Source organism: Ascidia mentula, chromosome 7 (assembly GCF_947561715.1).
Source record: "Ascidia mentula chromosome 7, kaAscMent1.1, whole genome shotgun sequence".
Classification (NCBI taxonomy): Eukaryota; Metazoa; Chordata; class Ascidiacea; order Phlebobranchia; family Ascidiidae; genus Ascidia; species Ascidia mentula.
Window position 1 is genome coordinate 12,980,572 of NC_138572.1, and position 6,931 is coordinate 12,987,502.

Below are 6,931 nucleotides of genomic sequence, written 5' to 3' on the forward strand. Positions count from 1 at the left end.
ATTTACAACGTAATATAAAACTTACATTGCGTCGGTGTCGTTTGGGACAATTATTTGACAACTGAACTGTAAAGTTTCACATGGCTACTGGCGAGGCGTCTGGGTCAAATAAAAAATGCCAACGACCACACATTCAGGATGCCTCCAGGCCTGTGGTTGGAAATCCTGTGTTTTATATTTCTAAAATTTTGCTGACTTGCTGTAAAACTGCCTACTTAATCAACTTACAAAGAAAGTGAAACGATTTTATTCTTCATTTTGTTATCTGGAAAAAAAACTTTGCTTTCAATATTTCACATACTGTTATATGAAGCTAAATCACGAATACAAAATAAGTTGCTAGGGGAAGTGCCTGCCTAATGATGTTATGAATGGACTGATTCGTATCTTATTTTTGCTGCAACGACTCCATTAAATTCGCTAGTGCGTTTTTGGTTCAATGCACTTCCAAAATGCTGTTTTTATAATTGGTGTGAAAAGCATTCTGATTCAACCCAACACATCCCTAGTCCAAAGTCATTCAGAACTCACATCGGTGTAATGGTCATCTTCCTGGAAAAAAGGACACAAACCAATAATTCATGAAATTCGGTGCAAAATGCATTTTACTATCTAAACCAGGGACTGTGTTTAATGCAAAAAAAAAACAGTGCACTTACTCTGTGTGGTTTACCTGGACTGATCTACAAAATAAAGGAATAGTTTCGAAGCAATGAAAGATCATGTATAAAATTAATACTTGTTAAGAAAAAGCTGACTTTCAGCAAGCTCACTCGTGTTTAAAGTAAGAAATGAAACAGCACACTTACTGTTTGTGGATCTTCAGCATTTCTCTACAAAACAAAGGAATAGTTTTAGAAGCAATGAATGGACACGTATAAAATTAATACTTGTTAGGCAAAAGCAGATTTTCAGCTAGCTCACTCGTGTTTAAAATAATAAATAAAACAGCACACTTACTGTTTGTGGATCTTGTGCATTACTCTACAAAATAAAATAGTTTAGCTATACAGGTCATGTAAATTCTCAGGAAACAGTTACACGAAAGCTCAAGAAAACAGTGAAATTATTGAAAATAAAAAAGTGAACTTACTACGTTTGTACATTCCTCACATTGCTGTAAAACAAAAGGCTGTAATATGGGAACCAGTACAGTTTAATAAAAACAAAATACTAAATTCATCAAATTTACTCGAGTTTAGTAAATATGATGAATGCTTACTATGCTTTGTCTTCGCACATTAGCCTGTCAAACAAATGGGTATGTTAAATATAAAATGATAACATTTTGTAGCCTGTTGGATGCACATGGTGTTTTCTAGTATGTTAATATTTGATATGCTAGTGCTTAGTTACATTTCTTGTTAATTTGTGACAAGATCAAGTTTACGAATAATACATTTTACTCCTATTTGTGTTTATTGATGTACTTAGGTTATTGCTTACATTCTGGCTGAAAAAGATGTGTCTTGGGACCCATCTGAAAAGGAAAAATACGGATTTGTGTTAAAAGGTTAAAACATTTGTACTTACAGTAATTAACTTACACAGCCCTTTTTGGAATTTTGTTCATAAAGTCATGTTTCACCATTAACATTTCTACGTTTTAAAGCCATAAAGGTGTGTGTGAAATGTAAGACCTTGTCATACCTCTGCAACTTTTGAAATTTCGAATATGGCAGAAATCTAAAATTAAAAAAAAAATAACAATCAATACGAAACGGTAGGCCATTAGTATTACCTCTTTTCTCGTCTGTTTCTTTGAATCTGTTTAAAAGACCTTTGTTACACATATAATGTTTTGGTGCATTTGCAGAATTAGTACTTTGCACTTACGTTTTCATTTTTGTTGTTGTACACAACAATGGTATGCACATTATTTTTTTGGATTTTTATTTCCATTTTTCCTGCAAGATTGAACAAAATTAATATTCACAACCCGCCAATGGTGACAATAAATCAATATACAGTCAACAGTTAGCCACCCACCATTTCTTCCATGGCGTAACATTTAACATTGTTACACAAAAAAAACACAATTACACTAACAAATTGTGGTGGCCGTTAGATTTTCTGATCAAGCTGTGTCCGGTTTCACTCCTAAAGCTATTTACACGTCACATACTTTCCACAATCACCGCCCAACTCGCCGCTTTAAAAACCGTCACTGCCACAGCAAGACTTTTAGCAAACATATTTAAACTAACAAACTGCAGAACACGTCACATACTTTTCACAATCACCGCATGTTCAGCACACCAAGATTTCCAAAAATGTAGAGAACATTTTTGAAGCAAAATGGCATCTTTGCCAAGTTCAGGCTGTACCTTCAGCAAAGTTGCATTCATCTTCTAACAGTTTGCAAGCAAGATTTGGCTAATAAAGGATGTTTACCGTTAGAACAATATTTTTAGCTTCTGTCTTTGTTCTCTCGTTTTTCATTAGCTCAAGGCCATGGCGATATTAATAATATACGAATATGAACGGATTATGAAAAACGTCGATGTGAAATAAACCCAAAGCCGATTTTCCCATATGTCGGAGCGAATGACCCAAAGTAACATATGCACATGTACGGGGCATAAATGCAATAAACAAACAAAGTTTTGCTGCAGGAGCCTCCCGGTTCGAAATTGTTTGCTGGGTGGTTGTAAGGTGTTGCGCGTGCACGCTGAGGTTGAATCGTTCTGAACGTCTTCATATCGTTGTGTATCCGACGTCATATTTGGTCGCATTGTCACCCATTGCGCACTGCATGGCTTCAGGCTCAGTAACCAAGTGTGTGACGTCAGGTGCGACTAGCAGTCTCGTGCTGCTCTTTGGACTCGTTGTCCGGTACAGTGAAAGAGGTGTGTGCATTGAGTGAATGCGTCGCGACTAGCGCGATAGCCCTGTGATTGCTCACTGAAAACACTATTCTGCATAAATGTAATTCTCCTGTTGTTTTTCCTATTGACAAGTTGATCAATCAATGTAAAAGTCAACAAGAGTCGAGCAAAGAAAGTGATTGTAGTGCTCAAATGAAATAATATCCTTTAACACAACAAGAGCTGTAAACAGAAGAATTGCCTTCCAGTAGTCTGTTTCCATCAGTGATCTGGGTTGGCGTGAAACCTCCCTTGGTAATTTACAATTAAGACTAATGAAGCGTTCTGTTATTCTCTGCAATTGAGATTATGATAACTTGCAAACTTTTGGACCCGATTTCCAGAAACGAATTAAACGACGAACTATTCCAAAACACACCATGTGCACATAATCCATGGCAAAATGAGAAATGCACAAAACACCATGTTTCACCAAAGGATATAACTGTTTTTGGTGATCTATATACCCAAATATATTAAACATCTTGTCAGTTCTTAAACTGCAAGGATAGCAATCATTGTATACCACACAGTTACGTTTGAACTCTTGCGAACGTAATCGTGTAAAAACGAGATAATTGTTGCGTGGCGTCATAGGCCCTGGTCGTGTTGATAAATGGAAAGTAGTGACTACCACGCATACATTCTTTCGCTGGATAATGTTAGAGTTATATTTAATAGAAGTAATTGAATTTACCATAAAAAATAACAGATGGTTGCTTTGATTACACCCGACCGTTAATATTCGCACAGATTTCTATGCTACATAGATTTATATGGCAATCGCGTATGTCGACCTGCTTGGGAGACGGCCCTTTAGCATGTACCGACCACACCCAAAAGCTGTCATAGAAATCGTAGTTAAAACCGTTGGAGGCGATAAGCAGATACAACGATAAAAATATGTAACATCTGCGAAAGGAGCTCCACACTACATTAATTATGCACAAATTTAATAGCGTCGAACATACAAATGCCACATATTCCCCAAATCAAGGAAACAAATTACACCACACATCAACATACAGTAAAAAAAATCACCACAAAAAAACAATCACTCCTTCGTGCGGAAAGTGCAATCAACTATATAGGGTATTGTGGCATGCTTGCACTTTAATCGTAGTCAGTCGAATGACGAACAAATGACGCGTGAGAGAGTCGCAAGAAAAATGCAGCATGCACTGCAATTAACACAACCCGCGACGGTACATCCTTATTGCATATTATGTGGCTGCAGTATGGTTATATTTGAATAAGAAACTGGTGATGTTATAGTACACTGTTAGCAAAACTGGGTAACTACTACCCAAAATTATTGGGTACTTTTATGTCTAACAGGGTACATTCGTGGGGATTCCCAATATAAATTTTTAGGTAATTGATACCCAATCCAACTTGGGTAATGTTATTGCTTACCCATTTTCTATTTTTGGGTATCATGGTTTTTCTCCCACATGTTATATTGGGTAATTCTGATTTGTACCTCATTTAATATCCTGGGTACATTCGTGGGGATTCCCAACATTGTTGGGTAGAAACATACTTTACCCAAATAAAATAGGGTTCTCCACTGGTTTTGAACCACACAATAAATATACACAAAAGTGTATTCAAAGGAAAGAAATTACATCAAAAGTGGAAATAAAATTCACTGCAAAACTTCAAACTTTAATTTCATTGCCAACTCTTTTACAGAATCATTGACATTTGTTGGGATACCTAACCAGTAAGTTTGCAGAAACTGTAGTGCCAAATGTACATGTGGGCAGTACTCATAATTAAACACGTAATAATACGCAAAAAGAGCAGTAAATGCCTCCGATAGGGTTTTAACTTGCATTAAGGGTTGTTTCTCACAAAACAGTCGGATTTTTTTGATATCATCTGTGGTGCCCAACACTGCAATGAATGGCTGGTGGCGATCTGAAACTGCCTTAATGAAGTCATCTGTAGTTGTATTTTCCTACAAAACAAATCATGTCTTAAAATTGAATACAATGAAAAGTAACTTTTTTATTGTCACAACTAATTTGCTGCCAACTTACCGGACATAGATCAAGCAGGTAGAGCGCTCAGTACAATGCTCCTTTTTAGTGTTAGATCTAAGGATGTTACACAAAACCCATGAACCAAAAATAATCTGTTGATCTGAAAAGAAATTTTTAGATTAATGTCTGTGTTGGTACTATGATGTCAAATATAATAATAACAGTATTTTTGAACTTCCTCACCAAATGGCATTTGTTGTTCTTCATTGTTTAATGGTAGTTTCTGTAATATCCGCTTCACCTGCATAGATTTGGTCCGTTGTTTGGCGTAATTAATAATGTTCATAAAGATCCTTGACTGCAAATAATTCTCCTTTTCAAAGCGCTGTACCCTTTTAAATTCTTTAACCAACTGAAAGCGAATAAACAAAGGCAATTATAGTGCTGTAGTCCAGTGCTTCCGAACCAGTGGGTCGCATAGCATTTCTGAATGATACAGTTTTCTATCAGATCACAACATTATTGCATTATCATTATGCAACATTTATGCAACAATGTTTTTTATTCGTTCGGTCATATCTCATTGTGGGTCGCACAATAAAACTTGCATTAAAAGTTGGTCGCGAACTGAAAAAGGTTGGGAAGCACTACTGTAGTCCATACGAAAATAATGTATATACTTTTACAAATAGGATCACATATATATATATGTGTATATATATATATTTATACATAAAAAGTGCACAATACTGATAACTGTCACAAAAATTTAAATAAACAAAATATGTATTTGGGAGAGATAATTACCTCAGTATACATAGACAAAGCCGGCCATTCTTGAAACACACTTTTTGGATTTGGATTTGAATAGAAAAAGTTTCTTCTCATTGCAAATGTCTGATCCATCATATCCGAAATTTTGCGTTGATTCCTTATGTCACATTGCTTTTGAAACTCTTCTTTCAACAACTAGAACAAAAATCATTATAGTCACATAAAACCTTTGAAGCAACCATTTTTTAACCGAGCGTGCCCCCTGCTGTAAAGAGTGATCTATGTGAAGCTGTCACACAATAACTCAAAAGTTTAATTTCGTAAAATCAAAACGTAGCAAACTTGCTTGTTTATTTTGATTCATCAGATCCACATCCAGTTCCTCCACAAGCATAATTTTTCGACGTTTTATAATAGATGTTGAAGCTGTCCCGGTTGTGTTGTTTTTAGTTCGTTTAGAAGGGGTAGTGTAATGCTGCAGACGCCTTTGTTGTTTAAGTTGTGTGTTTAAACTTGGGTTATTTTTCGCAACCAAAATTTCTGAAGCAAATTTTTTTTATATATTTATGTATAGTATATATAAAGTCAAGTGCTACCTTGGCATCTTCTTCGCTAAGTCCAAGGGTTGCCTTTCCAAGTTGTACAAAGGAAGTTATTGCTGATCTCTTTGTTGGTCTGGTAGGGTACCTGAAAACAAGGCTCACGATAATTACAACAGGACTACAAATGTATTGTAAATCAAATATCTTCTAGTTTGCCATAATGGTTGCCCACAAACTTAGGAACACAAATCACGGATTTACTCATAATTCTGAGAATAAAATGACTGGCATATACCGTTATTAACATTGTCATGTTTGAAAAATATCTTCTACCTTTCATACTTTTTCATAACTCGTATTAATTCTGATGTGACCTCTCGCTTTCCTTTTTCAGTCAGTATGCCAGTTCGGATAAGTTCTTTGGCATGAAAACCAAAATCACAAAGTTCAATGGGAAATACTTTTGGAACAGTCTTAGTTAGATTTGGAAGAACTTCCAAATCATGGTTTGAGGTTGAACTCTCTTCACTGGTGACTGTTTCACATATTGAACTGTCCAAACTGCTGCTTGAATTTGACATGTGGTCCATGTCAAAGCTATTCGACCTCTCAGAAGTTTTAAGTTCTTGGTAAATTTTTAATAAACTTCCTTTGGGAATGTCTGGAAATATTTTGAACAGCATGTCCAGCTGGTCAACTGCTCCAAAGGCCTTACCATCAATTTTGTTGTCTAAAAATGTGCGAAATAGTACAATTTATC

General features: G+C 35.7%; 1 pseudogene; it reads right to left on the reverse strand.

Annotated features, from left to right (window-relative positions):
* Positions 1–4,515: 4,515 nt before the first annotated feature.
* Positions 4,516–6,071, reverse strand: LOC145909624 (uncharacterized; annotated as a pseudogene).
* Positions 6,072–6,931: the final 860 nt, after the last annotated feature.